This window comes from Panthera tigris, chromosome B4 (genome assembly GCF_018350195.1).
Source record: "Panthera tigris isolate Pti1 chromosome B4, P.tigris_Pti1_mat1.1, whole genome shotgun sequence".
Taxonomy (NCBI): Eukaryota; Metazoa; Chordata; class Mammalia; order Carnivora; family Felidae; genus Panthera; species Panthera tigris.
The window spans coordinates 126040465-126057091 of record NC_056666.1 but is presented as its reverse complement, the minus strand read 5'-3'; the positions used below and the strand labels follow the sequence as shown (position 1 = coordinate 126057091).

The following is a 16627-nucleotide window of genomic DNA, read 5'->3' as shown; positions in this document are numbered from 1 at the left end:
ATACACTTCCTCTTTTTTTGCTTTGTTTTTGAAGTTTGTTTTTGAGAGAGAGAGAGACAGCAGGGGGACGGGCAGAGAGGGGGAGAGAGAATCCCAAGCAGGCTCTACATTGTCCATGTGGAGCCTGATACGGGGCTCAAACTCACCGTGAGATCGTGACCTGAGCCGAAATCAAGAGTCATATGCTCCACCAACTGAGCCACCCAGGTGCCCCATACACGCTTCCTAGTAAACCCTCCTTTGTGTCTTGAGCGTACCAGAAGTGGTCAGCCTCTCATCAGGTTTGTAAACTTACGGTATCTGATCAGCAACACTACCCCATAGAGTCAAATACTCAATGAGTCTTCAGGTATACAAGTGATTACTATTATGGGTTGAATTGTGTTCCTCCAAAATTTCATATATTGAAATTCTAACCTGTAATACCTCAGAACATGAGCATATTCGGCAATAAAGTCTTCAAAGAAGTGATTCAGTTAAAAGTGAGTTCCTTCATCTGGTATGACTGATCCAATTAAGAAGAGGAAATCTGGATACAGGGAGACCGTGTGAAGACACGGGAAGGAAACCCCTCGTCTGTAAGACAAGAAAAGAGGCCTCAGAGGAAACAATGCTGATCCTTTGATCTCGGACCTTCGGCCTCCAGAATTGTGAGAAAATTAATTTCTGTTGTTTCGGTCCCCCAGTCTGTGGTACTTATTGTGGCAGCCCTGGCGAGCTAGACACTGTCCACCTGAAGGTATCACCTTTATGATGGATGCTGAACAAACAGCTTTCAGTACAGTGATTGTAACTGTAACCTTAGCTTTACAGTTTATCACTTGCAACATGAATGGCAGCGACAGTTCAGTTCGTAGTGGAATGTATTGCCACTGGCAGGTTTCTGTACTTCTGAAAGGGATAGCATCACTTCTCAGCTATGTTTTTGTTCCTTCATTTTTCTCGCGTATACACACTTGAGAGTCCTGGAGGCCCCCAGGCCTGTGTAGTCCTCACACAAGGACAACTTTTCCAAAACCATTTATTGGGGCGCCTGGGTGGCTCAGCTGGTTAAGCATCCGACTCTTGATTTCGGCTCAGGTCATGATCCCACGGTTCATGAGATTGAGCCCACACATGGGGCTCTGTGCTGACGGCATGGAGCCTGCTTGGGATTCCCTCTCTCCCTCTCTCTGCCCTTGCCCTGCTCATGCTTGCCCTCTCTCTCTCAAGTAAACTTTACAAAAGTAAAAAAATAAAAAATCTTTAAAAACAAAACATTTATTAAGCGCCAGCACAGTGTAAGGCTTTGTAGAGGACAACAGAACAGCCAGGACTCTGCCCTTGCCCCCTGGAACTCAAAATTTTAGAGACCTGATTGCACAGTTGGCTCACCTAAGGAGCTAAACAATGTTGAGTGTCTGGGTCAGCCCCAGACCTACTGATGAGTCTCCTGGACTCCCCAGGTGATCCTGAACCCGTCCGCAGGAGTCTTCTATTGGAGACCACAGAAGATACAGTTGTAGACGTCTGTACCTGATGCAAGCCATACCATGGTGAGTGTTACAGGTATAAGTATTATTAAAATCTAAGAGCAAGAGTGAAAAAGTCATAAGAGAAGCCTAGTAAAACGGGGGAGAACTGGGTCTAGGTGTAATAAATGAAGATGGGGCAATGCATTTGAGATCCAGGACTAAAAATTTTAGAGAATACCTAGCTTACCAAATCAATAGCTGCTTTTTGATTATTTTATTTTTGATTACAGTGATACTGTTTCCTTGTGGCAGGCATTGTTCTAAATGCGTTAGAAATAACATTTACTCTGCACGGTGACCTGTGATGATTTTTACGTAAGAAGAGGCTGAGGTGCAGAATTATGTGGCACACGGTTCCACGGCTAGTAAGCGGTTGTGTGTGCCTTGTTGGTTCTTCAGCAGTGGCTCGGTGGAAGTTGGGGTCTCACCATGGCATATATCCAGGTTACAAGTCTTGCAAGGAAATCACAAAATCTAAACTATTCCACTACACAAAGCATATGTGTATACACGAATTAGGGAGCTCATGAAAAGCATGCTTTGGTCTCTGGTCTCTGCTGGAGCACCTCCCCCTGCCCTTTTGTCCTGGCTGCGTACCTGCTGAGGCACAGGCTGGAAGATGGGCTTTGGGGTAGGACGAACATATAATCAATTTATAGCCAGAATAAGAGAAAATCACTTAAGGAGAAAGGTACTAATGTTAGGAAAAGTTGGTCAATAGACAACTTACAGCCCTTCTTAGCTAACATGGTCCTAGGGCATTTTGACACATTTACTTGTACATCTAGTGTCTAATAGTGCTAGTGTATTTTATTAGGTTTTTTCTTCAATGTTTATTTCTGAGAGGGAGAGAGAGGGAGAGAGAGCGAGCGAGCAAGCGGGGGAAGGGCAGAGAGAGAGGGAGACACAGAATCTGAAGCAGGCTCCAGGCTCCGAGCTCCAGGCTCTGAGCTCCAAGCTATCAACACAGAGCCTGACACGGGGCTCAAACTCACAAACTGTGAGCTCGTGACCTGAGCTGGAACTGTGAGATCATGACCTGAGCTGAAGTCGGATGCTTAACTGACTGAGCCACTCAGGCACCTCAGTAGTAGTAGGCTATTTTAGTTTAATGTTTGTTTAGTCCTTAAGGAGCGTTATGAAAGTGGGTTTTATCCCATTTTATAAATGGTGAAAATGAAGTTCAGAAAAATTACGATTTTCTGCATTTCATATTCAATGATTTGCTACCTGGGAGCATTTCTTAAAATGTGTATATTTCTCTTCTAGCTTCTTTTTCATGTTAATCTGATGATGTGACTGCTCATTTCAGTGGGCATCACACTCTCCCTGTAGTAGTTGTATGTTTACCCTGGGGTTGTGAAATGCATTTTTATAAACAGAGAATGCCTTTGTGAGCCACTGTTCTTAATTGGTTTAGAGAACTGGCACTCTACGAAAGATGAATTATTCAAAAGCGTGGGAGAGGACACAGTGCTCTATTAGGGACTTTTTCAAGATGACTGACTCAGAAATGCTGCAGCAAAAAGAAAGTGAACCAGGCTATTTTGTATCTGAAATTCCCCAAATGCAAGTAAGCGTGTCAGCATATATTCTCTTTGGGAAAGGAACATGTTAGACCTTAAGGGTGGCAAGGGGAGAGGTGCATGTGTAAGTAAAAACAATGGCTCTGACCAGGAAACCCAATTGCAAGCTTCTAAAAAGGAAGGAGAAAACAAAACGTATGGACAGCATCCTAGGCCTTTGTTACAGGTGTGTGGTTAGGATGAAGAACTACATCATTGTTTTAAACAGTAAAGATGGAAGAAACCTAAGTATCCTCCAGAAAGGTGATGTTGAGTAAGTTATGGCACATCCATATGAAGCATTACAGTGCTGCTATCTAAAAGGATGAGGTAATCCATATGTTAACATAGAATTATCTCCAAAATATATTAAGTGAAAAAGTATGTTGTCTAACCTTCTATTATCTATCTATCGATCTAATATTTAAAAAACCCTGAATTGTATAAAGAATATACTATAGATTGTCAGTCCCGTTTTATACTTTCCTGTTCTATGCTAAAGCTAAAACCTGCTTCCCAGACTCCTCCAGAGCTAAGATGCCAAACAAAACCAAAGTTCCTCTGATCAGATGACTTGTATGAGATTTTGATTCAGAACTGAGTTATGTGGGGAGAGAAGCAAGGCCTGAGGCATCTGTTTATTATGCAGGCTTGGCTCTTACCAAGGGTGATGTGATCTGGGAGCTAGTGGCTGTGATGGATGGAGGTTTTCTGACGTGGCACGTAGCTCCTTGGTCATAAAAGCAGCTGTTGCGCCTGGCGAGTTTACTTCTACAGTTATGGGATTGGGAGACATTCCTAGAATCCAGCCTAGAATCCTATCGAACGTTTTCAGTGATACTGTGAGTTTACGATACTGCTTAAACTAGATTGAGGAGATTCTGTTGTTTGAAAATACAAATATTGATTAAGTAATTGGTATCAGAAATATTGCAGGAAACATATCCTCAAGGAAATGTGATCTTAGTTTTAGTTATATGACCTGGGTGCGTTTCAAGGCAGCGAGAACCCAGCTACTGTTAGAAGATGGGACACAGAATTGTGCTGGAATGGTGTTAGATCTTCACCTTTGATCACTTGCTATGAAATGTACTCAATCAATTCAGCTTGATCTAAACTATGTTTTTCTTCCCCTGGCTTAGTATCCTCAGAATTTTTTTGACATGTATTCCTCAAGAGCTAGAAAGTTGTTGCAACTCTCTTAATATGTCAGCCTTCTTTTCCAGGGTTTGGCTTAGTCAGAGGTCAGAGGCAGTAAGAGGTGTATGAATGGCAAACGAGAATTGGAATTTTATTTTGGTGTGGTCATTAGAGGGTATTCAAGAAAGTCAACCATTCTCATTAGATAGGGGAGGAGGAGGAGCTTCTGTCGGGGTACTTGGAGTTACAGTATTGGAATTCTCTCAAGTATCACCATTCCCTGTTTCGGGATTGTACTTTTCCCACTGAAATATAATAATTTTCATTTAAGAAATCTGTTGAAACTGTGAGTCCAACACAGTCCAAACTGTGTGCTGTAAATCAGTAACTGGCTCAGACTCTGCTTCTGGTTTATCACCATATCAGCCTTATAGCTACCAGAGGGAAGATACTAATCGGGACAGTCATGGATAATTCCTGGTTCTCTGACCTAGCGTATATGTCTATTAGGCAGTTGGATAGGAATATGAAGTTTGCCTCAATAGTAAGGTTTTCCATTTTTTCTTGTATCAGTTCTAGTAAACTATGCTTTTCTAGGAACTTGCCCATTTTCTAAACATGTTCGGATTTAGTTACGTGCAGTTGTTCTATATCTTATCAATGTCTATAGGACCTGTAAGGTCCCTTTTTTTTTTGCTCCTGATGTTGATAACGTGTGTTTTTTTATGATCACTACAGCTCATAAGTTTATCAATTTTCTTAGCATTCTAAAGTATCTATTTTTTGCTTTGGTGATTTTCTGTAGTGTATGTTTGTTTTCTGTGACATGATTTTCTTCTCTTTATTATTTCCTTCTCTCTACATTTTTGGATTTAAATTGCTGTTCTTTTTCATCTTACGAGGACTACTGAAAACTGACTTTTCTAATAGGCATTTGAGGCTGAAAGTCATCTCTTTGATACAGTTGTAGTTACATTCTACAAGATGTTACGAGCCTTACGTTCATTGTCATTCAGTTAAAAATGTTTTCTAATTTCTGCTGTGCTTTCTCCTTAGACAGTCTACTTAGATTATTTATACATGAATTCCTGAATTTCCAAATTTTCAGGAGTTTTCTAGTTTCTTTTCAAATTGATTTCTAGGTTAATGCCATGATCAGAAAACATACTCTGAATAATTTCAGTTCTTTAAAATTTGTTTATATTTGCTTAATGGCCCTGTATTGGGACTATTTTGGGAAATGTTCCTTTCATACTTGAAAAGAATATGTGTTCTGTTATTTTGGGGTACATTGTTCTATGAATAGCTGTTAAGTCAACTTGATAGTTAACTTGATAATCAACTTACTTTTTTGTTTCCTTGTTAAATCAGTTACCAAGAAAGGTATATATTAAGTTCTCCCACTCTGATTGTACATTTGTCTATTTCTCCTTTTAGTTCTGTCATTTTTGCTTTACATATTTTAAAACTATGTTTCTGAATGTTTAAAAATCTAGAAATGTATCTTGTGGGACCAATCTTTTTATTGTTATAAGAAGGATGCTGTCTTGGAGTGCCAGGGTGGCTCAGTTGGTTGAGTGTCTGACTTTGGCTCGGGTCATGGTCTCACAGCTCATGAGTTTGAGCTCCGTGTTGGGTTCTGTGCTGACAGCTCAGAGCCTGGAGCCTGCTTTGGATTCTCTCTCTCTGTCCCTGCCCCACTCTCACTCTGTCTCTCTCAAAATAAATAAACATAAAAAAAGAAAATAAAAAGGATGCTGTCTTTATGATGTGTCTTTCCTTAAAGTCCGTTTTGATAGCAAAATAGCCGTACCACATTAATTTTGGTACTTGCATAATGTATATTCCTCTACTCTTTCTTAAGTTTTTAATTTTAATTCCAGTATAGTTAATATACAGTGTTGTGTTAGTTTCAGATGTACAATATAGTGATTCAACATTTATACAATTACTCGGTGCTCATAATGATAAGTGTAGTCTTTAATACTCATTACCTATTTCACCCATCCCCCCACCCATCTTCCCTCTGGTAACCATCAGTTCTCTATAGTTAAGAGTGTGTTTTTGGAGTTGTCATGTTTTTATTTTGTTTTTGTTTCTGAAATTCTACATATGAGTGAAATTGTATGGTATTTGTCTTTCTCTGACTTATTTGCTTAGCATTATACTCTCTAGCACCATCCATGTTGTTGCAAAAGTAAAGATTTTATTCTTTACTTTTGGGTAAAGTAAATTGGGTAAAGTAAAAAAGTGTGGTAGAATATTCCACTGTATATATGTATACCTACCATATCTTCCTTATCCATTCATCTATCAACAGACACTTGGGCTGCTTCCATAATCTGGCTATTGTAAATAATGCTGCAATAAACAAGAGTGCATATATCCTTTAAACATTCTTTTTAAAATATTTATTCATTTTTGAGAGACAGAGACAGAGGTGAGCAGGGGAGGAGCAGAGAGAAAGGAAGACAGTATCCCAAGCAGGCTCTAGGCTCTGAGCTGTCAGCACAGAGCCCGACGTGGGGCTCAAACACATGAACCATGAGATCATGACCTGCCTGAGCCGAAGTCAGATGCTCAACCGACTGAGCCACCCAGACACCCCCATATATCCTTTTGAGTTAGTGGTTTTTGTTGTTGTTTTGTTTTGTGTTTTGGTAAATACCCAGTAGTGTGATTACTGAGTTGCAGGGTAATTGTTAACTTTTTGAGGAACCTCCACTGTTTTCCACAGTGGCATTCCCTACAGTACATAAGGGTTCCTTGTTCTCCACAGTCTTGCCAACACTTACTGTTTCTTACGATTTTGATTTTAGCCATTCTGACAGGTCTGAGGTGGTATCTCATTGTAGCTTTGATTTGCATTTCTGTGATGATGAGTGATATTGAGCATCTTTTCATGTGTTTCTTGGCCATCTGGATGCCACCTTTGGAGAAATGTCTGTTCATGTTTTCTACTCATTTTCAAATTGGATTATGTGTTTTTTGGGTGTTAAGTTGTATAAGTTGGTTATATATTTTGAATACTAACCCCTTATCAGATGTGTCATTTGCCAATATCTTCTTCCATTCAGTAGGTTGTCTTTTTTGTTTCATTGATTGTTTCCTTTGCTGTGCGGAAGCTTTTTATTTTGATGTAGTCCCAATAGTTTATTTTTGCTTTTACTTCCCTTGCCTCGGAGACATACCTAGAAAAATGTTGCTATAGCCAATGTCAGAGAAATTATTGCCAATGCTCTTTTCTAGGATTTTTATGGCTTCAGGTCTCACATTTAAGTCTTTAATCCATTTAGAGTTTTATTTTTGTGTATGGTGTAAGAAAGTGGTCCGTTTTCATTCTTTTGCATGTAGCTGTCCAGTTTTCCCACCCCCATTTGTTGAAGAGGCTGTCCTTTTCTCATTGTATATTCTTTCCTCCTTTGTCAAAGATTAATTGACCATATAATTCTGTGTTTTCTTGTCTGTTCTATTGATCTATGTGTTTATTTTTATGCCAGTACCACAGTTTTGATTACTACAGCTTTGTAATATCTGGCTTCTTTTTTCTTTTTCAAGATTTCTTTGGATATTTTGGGACTTTGGTGGTTCCATACAAATTTTAGGATTGTTTGTTCTAATTCTGTGAAAAATGCTGTTGGTATTTTGATAGAGATTGCATTAAATCTGTAGATCGCTTTGGGTAGTATGTCAGTGTAACAATATTCTTTCAATCCATGAGCATGGAATGTCTTTCCATTTTTTTGTGTGTATGTTGTCTTCAATTTATTTCTTTTTTTATGTTATTTATTTTTGAGAGAGAGAGAGAGTATGAGCGAGGGAGGGGCAGAGAGAGAAGGAGACAGAGGATCTGAAGCAGGCTCCATGCTGTCAGCAGAGTCTGATGTGGGGCTCAAACCCACAAACTGTGAGAGCATGACCTAAGCCAAAGTAAGATACTTAACTGACCGAGCCACCCAGGTACCCCATCTTCAATTTCTTTCATCAGTGTTTTATAGTTTTCCGAGTACAAGTCTTTCACTTCTAATTGGTTAAGTTTATTCCTATATATTTTATTGTTTTTGGCATAATTGTAAATGGGACTGTTTTCTTTAAAAAAATTTTTTTTCACATTTATTTATTTTTGAGAGCGAGAGAGAGAGAGAGAGCAGGGGAGGGGCAGAGAGACAGAGGGAGACACAGAATCTGAGGCAGGCTCCAGGCTCTGAGCTGTCAGCACAGAGCCTGATGTGGGGCTCGAACTCACAAACCGCGAGATCATGACCTGAGCTGAAGTCGGATGCTTAACTGAGTGAACCACCCAGTTGCCCCTTAAAGTCTATTTTGTTTGGGGGTGCCTGTCTGGCTCAATTGGTAGAACATGGGACTCTTGATTTCAGGGTTGTGAGTTCAAGCCCCACACACACTGGGTGTAGAGATTACTTAAAAATAAAACCTTAAAATAAGTATTTTGTCTGAAAGAAGCATTGCTACCCTGGTTTGCTTTTGACATCCATTTGCATGACAAATGTTTCTTCATTTCCTTACTGTCCATCTGCAGGTGTCTTTAGGTCTGAAATGAGTATCTTGTAGACAGCATATAGTTGGTCTTTTTTTTTTTAAATATATTTTGTCACCTTATGTCCTTTGATTGGAGTGTTCAGTCCACTTACATTCAAAGTATTTTTTTCCACTATTTAATTTTTTTAAAAAGTAAGCTACACACCCAACATGGGGCTCAAACTCTGACCCTGAGATTAATAGTCTCATGTTCTACCAACTGAGCCAGCCAGGCACCTCAAAGAAATTGATAGATGTGTATTTATTGCCATTTTGTTACTTGTTTGTGGTGGTTTTTGTAGTTTTTTTTTTTTTTTTTTCCCTGATCCTTCTCTTGCTCTCTTTCATGGTTTATGGGCGTTCTTTAGTGATATATTTGGACTGCTTTCTCTTTATTCTTTGCATATCTATTACTGCTTTTTGATTTGTAGTTAGTATTAGATTTGCATACATCTTCTGCATATAGCAGTCTATATGAAGTTGATGGTTGCTTAAGTTTGAACCCATTCTTTACTCCTCTCCCCTACGCCCACGTTTTAGGTAGATGGCATCATATTTTACATCCTTTTATTTTATGAATCTCTTGACTGATTTTTACAGAAATGTTTATTATTCCTGCTTTTGTGTTTTTTTACTTTTCATACTCTCACTTATGGTCTTTCCATTCAAAGAGTCGCCTTTAATATTTCTTGTAGAGCTGGTTTAGTGGTCATGAACTTGTTTAATTTTTGAGAAACTCTTTCTCCTTCTAATCTGAATGATAGCCTTGCTGGATAGGGTATTCTTGGCTGCAGATTTTTCCCTTTCATCACTGTGAACATATTCTATCATTGCCTTCTGGCCTGCAAATTTTCTGCTGAAAAAAATCCACTGAGAGCCATATGGGATTTCCCTTGTATGTAACGGTCTCCTGCTACTTAAATTTTTGTCTTTGTTACTGCTTTTTGCCATTTTAATTACTATGTGTCTTATTGTGGATCTCCTTGGGTTTTTTGTTTGTTTGTTTTTAGGGTAATCTCTGTGCCACCTGGATATGAATATCATTCCAGATTAGGGAAGTTTTCAGCTATTATTTCTTCAAATAACTTTTCTGCCTCCTTTTCTCTCTCTCCTTCCTATAACGCTAATGCTATTATGTTTAATGGAGTCACTGAGCTCCTTAAGACAGTTCTCAATTTGCATAATTTTCTTTCTCTCTCTCATTTGCTCAGTTTACTTTCCAATACTCTGTCTCCCAGGTCTTTAATTTATTCCTCTGCTTCCTGTAGCCTGCTATTTATTCCATCAAGTGTATTTTTAATTTCATTTATGGTGTTCATCTCTGATTGGTTCTTTTTTATCTCTTTGTTAAGGATATCACTCATGTTCTCTACTCTTTTCCCAAGTCCAGTGAGTATCTTTACGATTATTACTTTAAATTCTCCATCAGGCACGTTACTTATATCTGTTTTGCTTAGGTCTTTTGTGTGATTTGGTCCTGTTCTTTCATTTGGGACATACTCCTCTGTCACCTCATATTGTCTACTTCTCTGCTTCTGTGTGTTAGGAAATCAAAAGAGGGAGAGCTTTTGCTCTTGAAAGTAATGGCCTTATGAAGACGAGGTCCGGTAGTGCCTTGCCATGCAGTGTCTCCTGTTCCCCAGTACCCGGCACTTCAGGGAGTGTCTCCCGTGTGTGTTGCGTGTGCCCTGCTGTTGAGTCCTGGCCTCTTTTTCTTTCAGCCCAGTTGTCTGCTGTGGCTCTCTTTGCCTGTTGTGGGCAGTGTTTGGTCGCTGGCTGCGTCGGGCCTGTTTTAAAGGAGTATTTTGGCCTGCTTGTGAAATACAACTTGCTGTCACCACTGCTGACAGAACTGAGGCCACGCAAAAGGCCTGGGTCAGGAGACGGGGTGTTGCTTGAAGTCATATTCCTGAATCACACAGGAAATATTAATGGTTCATGGACTGATAGCTCTTTTATCTGACTAAGTTAGGATCGGGTCCCCTAAGAGAACTTTTGTCCCTTAGCTAGAGAGCAAAGACTTTTCTTATTCACACTGAATCTCCCGTGCTCTATATGGCAATAGGCACAGGATAGGCATTCGGTGTTTGAGAATGAATGTACAGCCTGTTTTTTAAGGTTTCCATTTATGGATTTTTTGTGCCACAACAGAGTTAAGTGTAGTGACAGATGCAACTAGATAGCTAAAAGGAATGTCTACTTTTTGGAAAATTTTTGGAACTTTGCCAACCCTTGTTTTAGGTCAGAGTAATCAGGAAACACCTTATGGCTAAGTATACTTCTGGGCATTTTCATTCTTTGGTTTAAGGTTTCTCTTTATCATAGAATTATTTTTCTTTGGTATATTTTAATATTTGCCTGTTCCACTTATTCTGATGTGGGTCTCCTAATAGGAAGTACTCTCATTTTATTTATCTGAAAAAACTTTCACTTGTTTTCATAAAGCATACTTTCACTTAGTATTAACATTTGGCTGCTATTTTTTATAGCACTTTGAATCTATACATTATCTTCCAACTTCCATAGTTTTGTTAAGAAGTCATCCAGGAGTTGAATTGTTGCTCCTTTCAAGATAATACACTCCTTCATGCCTCACATGGCTGTGCCTTACCTTTGCTTTAGCTTTTAGTTTACCACAGTACGTCTAGATGTGGTTTTCTTTGGTCTGTTCTGTTTGGGGTTAGTGGTTCTTCTAAATCTGGTTTGATGTCATTAGTTCTGGAAAATTTTTAGCCAGTATTTTTACACATATCTCTTCTGTACTGTTAGCTTTTCCTTCTCAGAGAAATTACATGGCCTTTTGCTTTTCTTTTCAGTTTTATCTAATTTGTTGTTAATGCCACTTACTGAGTTTTCCATGTCTCATATCTTTTAGTTCCAGATTTTCCATTTTAAAATTCAATTTCTAGTTTTTGGTCAAAATTCTCAATTTTTAAATTTGCTTGAGCATATTGCAAAATATGTTTCTGGTAGGGCCTTTATTTAGATCTCTTGTATGTTCCTAGTGTCTATATTTTTCAGTTTACAGTTGTGTTTTATTTCCTTATGTACATGGTTATTTTCATGCCCTGATTAGTACATGTCAAAAATTATAATAAAAGTGTGTGGCCCAATATGACATTTTCTTCCTCCAGAGAAGATTTACATTTTTGGTAGGCAGCTAAGGGTAAGAGTAATCCTGGATTACAGTAATGAATTATAATTCAGAAGATTTAAAGCTGGACTTCTGTTTGTCGGAGGAACAGTTTCTAGTTAGTCATTAGCTCTAGGCCAACTCAAAGCCTTGGTGGGGGGGCGGGTATTCAAGCACCACCTACTTGATCCTTCTCAATACCAGTTTTGTTTCCCACTAGCACTGCATGGTTAAAAAAAAAAAAAAAAATCTATACTTTTTCTCAGGCCCTTAGCCACTTTCTGGAATCCACAATATTCTTAAGGAATAGATTGTCCCAAATGCCAGGTTCTTTTCTGGGTTTTATGTTTTCTCCTGACTATTGGTGCGTTATTTTCTCAATGACTTCTTTCCTCAGTACCTCTGGGCTTTCTATGACCTGTATTTCCATCCAGCATCTGCGGAAGTAGATGTTGAACTGTGTAATGGATGCTGGGATGTACCACCTAGAATCCTTTTCATGAATAAGCTCTTTCCAGAGGTACCACATACACTGGCTAGTGACTGCTCGCAGCTGAATTTTTCTCTGGAAATGGCTCAGCTTATGGCAGCTGCCTTGCCTGGGAAGATAGCCTGAACTAAATGATTAGTTGAGATGGGAGTATGTCTCAGCCACAGTGACTCAATTAGGACTTCTATGAAGGGTCATTTCAGGTTTGGAACTAGAGATCTGCAAGGGACATCTGTGGAAACTTCATAATGGTTCAGCCCTTCCTTCTGCCCAGTTCTGCTTTTCTGATTTCCTTACAGGTTTTGTTTTAGAATACTTCCCAATTAATCTGTAGAGTTCCCGTCCGTTTCATTTGCTTTTAATATAGTCATCATATACAATTTCTTTTTTGGTTATATTTAACTCATTTGGGGGGAGAGGAAGTTAGTGTTGGAAGAAGTAGTTCATTTGAGAGAAGTACTATAGTTTGACCTTGACAGAAGCAGTTAAGATATACTGTCTTTTGCTTCAGAGAGCAATCTTTACTTTGTTTCACATTCACTGTTTAAAACTGAGATATAATTGACATATAACATTATACTGGTTTCAGTTATAGGACATTAAGATTAGATTTTTGTACATATTGTGTGCAATGTTCACAATTCTAGCGAATATCAATTCACATACATACTTACAAATGTTCTTGTGATGAGAACTTTCACAATCTACTCTTAACAACTTTCAAATATACAATACAGTATTATTAACTATAGTTACCATGCTGCACATTACATCTCCATACTTTATAACTGGAAGTTTGTACCTTTTGACCGCCTTCACTCATTTCACCCAACCCCCACCTGTAACAACCACCAATCTGGTCTCTGTATCTGAGCTCAGGTTTAAAAGAAAAATTAGATACCACATACAAGGGAAATCATATGGTATTGTCTTTCTCTGACTTACTTCACTTAGCATAATTTATGCCCTCAAGGTCCATCCATGTTGTTGCAAATGTCAAGATTTTCTTTTTTTTTTTTTTTTTTATGGCTGAAGAATATTCCAGTGTGTGTGTATGTTATAAAGCTGTTATGAACATGGTAGTGTAGATATCCTCTTGATTTAGTGTTTTTGTTTCCTTTGCATAAATACTCAGAAGCAAAACTGCTGGATCATGTGGTAGTCCTATTTTTTATTTTTTGAGGATCCTCTAATGTACTGTTTTCTATAGTGGCTGCACCAAATTACATTCTCATCTACAGTGCACAAAGAAAGATTCCCTTTTCTCCACTCTTGGAACCCTTATTTCTTTTTGACAACAGCCATTCTAATGAATGTAAGATACTGTCTCACTGTGGTTTTGATTTACATTTCCTTGATTAGTGATGGTGAGTACCTTTTCATGTACTTGTGGCCACCTGTATATCTTTTTGAAAAGTGTTCAAGTGCTCTACCCATTTTTAAAAAGTTCTTTTTAACATTTATTTATTTCTGAGAGACAGAGAGCAGGAGTGGGGAAGGGTCAGAGAGAGAGAGGGAGACACAGAATCCAAAACAGGTTCCAGGCTCCAAGCTGTCAGCACAGAGCCTGATGCGGGGCTCGAACTCACGAACCGCGAGATCATGACCTGAGCTGAAGTCGGACGCTCAACTGACAGAGCCACCCAGGCGCCCCTCTACCCATTTTTAAAGTTTTCTTGCTATTAAGTTGTGTGAATTCTTTATATATTTTGGACATTAATGCCTTACCAGATGATTTGCAAGTATTTTTTTCCCCATTGTGTAGGTTGTGTTTTCATTTTGTTGGTTTCCTTTACTGTGCAGAAGCTGAATTTGATGTTATCCTATTTATTTTATTGTTGTTGCCTTTGTTTTTGGTGTCAGATCTAGAAAATCATTGCCAAGACCAATGCCAAGATTACCACCTATGTTCTAGTTTTATAGCTTTAAGTCTTATGGTCAAGTCTCAATCCACTGAGTTGGTTTTTATATGTGGTAGAAGATAGTGGCCCAGTTTTTCTTTTTTTGCATGTAAATACCCAGTTTAACCAACACCAATTATTGAAGAGACTCTTTTCCCCATTGTATGTTCTTTTCTGTTTCTAATTTTTCTATTCTGTTTCATTGATCTGTATACCTGCTTTTGTGCTCATACCATATTATTTTGATTACTGTAGCTTTGTAATATAGTTTGAAATCAGAAAGCATGATGCCTCCAGCTCTTGTTGTTCTCAAGATTGCTTTGGTTGGTGGCTCCTGGCTGGCTCCTGGCTGGCTCAGTCAGTGGAGTGTGCTACTCTTGATCTTGGGGTTGTGGGTTTGAACCCCATGTGGGGTGTAGAGATTACTTGAAAATAAAGTCTTAAAAAGATTGCTTGGGCTATTTGGGGTCTTTTGTGGTTCCACACAGATTTGAGGATTCTGTGAAAAATGCCACTGAAATTTAGAAAGGGATTGTACTGCTGTAGGTTACCTTGGGTAGTGTGGACGTTGTTATAGTTTTTGGTGTATAGGTCTTCCCGTTTGGTTAAATTCCTATTTTGTTCTTTTTGATGCAAATGTAAATGGGATGAAGAAACTTCTCTGCTAGCTCATTGTTAGTGTATAGAAATACAACTATATTCTATTCTGTGTATTGATTATTGTACACTGGAACCTTAATGAACTTTATTAGTTTCAGGTTTTTTGGTGGTCTGACCTGGTTGTTTTACTTTTTCCAAAGTCTAATTGCTCTGGTAAGGGCTTTCAATACTATGTTGAATAAAAGTGGGGAGAGTGGACATCTTTGTCTTGTTTCTGATCTTAGAGGAAAATCTTTGAGCTTTTCACTGAACATATCACACTTGTGATATATGGCCTTTATTAGTTGAGGTATATTCCTGCTAACCCACTTTGTTGAATTTTTATAATGGCTATTCAATTTTGTCAGATATCATTTCTACATCTATTAAGATGACCCTGTTTTTATCCTTCGTAATGAGATGTATGATTAATTTGTAGGTATTGCACCACCCTTGCATTCCTGGAGTAAATCCCACTTGATTATGATGTCTGATCCGTCTAATGTTGAATTCTGTTAGTGTTTTGAGGACTTTTGCACCTATGTTCATGAGGATATTGGCCTATAATTTTCTCGTGATGTCCTTTTCTAGTCTAGTACCAGGGTAATGCTGGTTTTATCAAATGAGTTTGAAGTATTCCCTCCTCTTCAGTTTTCTGGAAGAGTTTGAGAAGATTAAGTATGCTTATTCAAATGTTTGGTGGAATTCACGCGTGGTGCTGTCTGGTCCTTGATTTTTGTTTACTGGGAGGTTTTTGATGACTGAGTTGATCTAACTAGTAATTTGGTCCCTTTAGATTTTGTTTCTTAATGATACAGACTTGGTAGGTAGTATATTTTGAGGAATTTTCCATTTCCTCTAGGTTGTCTGATTTGTTGTACTATATATGACCCTTTGCATTTTGGTGGCATATCAGTTAACTTCCTTCTCGTGTCTGAGTTTGCATCCTTTTTCCTTACCTTAGTCCAGCTAAAGGTTTGTCAATCTTTTCAAAAAACAAGCTCTTGGTTTCATTGATCTTTTCCTGTTTTTGTTTCACATGTTTCCTCCCTGATCTTTATTCCCTTCCTTTCTACTAACTTTGGGCTTCGTTTTTTTTTTTTTTTTTTTTGTAGTTCCTGGAGTTGTAAAATTAGGTTGAGAGCTTGTTTTTTTTGATACAGGCATTTACTGCTGTGAACTTCTCTTAGAGCTGCTCTTGCTGTATCCCTGAAGTTTGGGTATATTGTATTTCCATTTGTCCCAAGGTATGTTTTAATTTCTTCTTTGATCTATTGGCTGTTCAGTAGCCTGTTATCTAATTTCCACATATTTGAAAATTTTCCAGTTTGCTTCATGTAATTTTCTAGTTTCATACTATTGTGTCAGAAAAGATACTTGGTATTTCAATTTTCTGCAATTTATTCTCTGCCCTAGTGTGGAAATTATTTTTTATTAAAGCTTTTTGTGGTACATGTGATATGTGTGCCTGGGAAGGATGTTTGTTACTTCTGGAGGGAATGTTCTGTACATGTCTGTTAAGGCCAAAGTCCCCTACTATTGTTGTATTACTATTTCTCCCTTTAGGTCTGTTGATATTTGCTTTATATATTTAGGTTGTGATATTTACGGATGTTCTAGCCTCTTGTTGGACTGATACCATCATAATGTTGTGCCCCCTGTCTTTGATAACAATGAATACCATGCTGGGGGGGCGGGGGGAGGCA

At 38.4% G+C, this 16627-nt stretch overlaps 1 protein-coding gene across 2 annotated transcripts in view; it reads left to right on the top strand.

Annotated features, from left to right (window-relative positions):
* The window catches only part of PRDM4 (PR/SET domain 4), a 57205-nt gene that overhangs the window by 27673 nt on the left and 12905 nt on the right, over positions 1 to 16627 (top strand). For both annotated transcript variants that reach the window (XR_006220210.1, XR_006220211.1), the window contains exon 12: positions 1446 to 1535. The gene's annotated coding sequence lies outside the window, so the exon portion shown is untranslated. The remainder of the gene's footprint in view (positions 1 to 1445; positions 1536 to 16627) is intronic.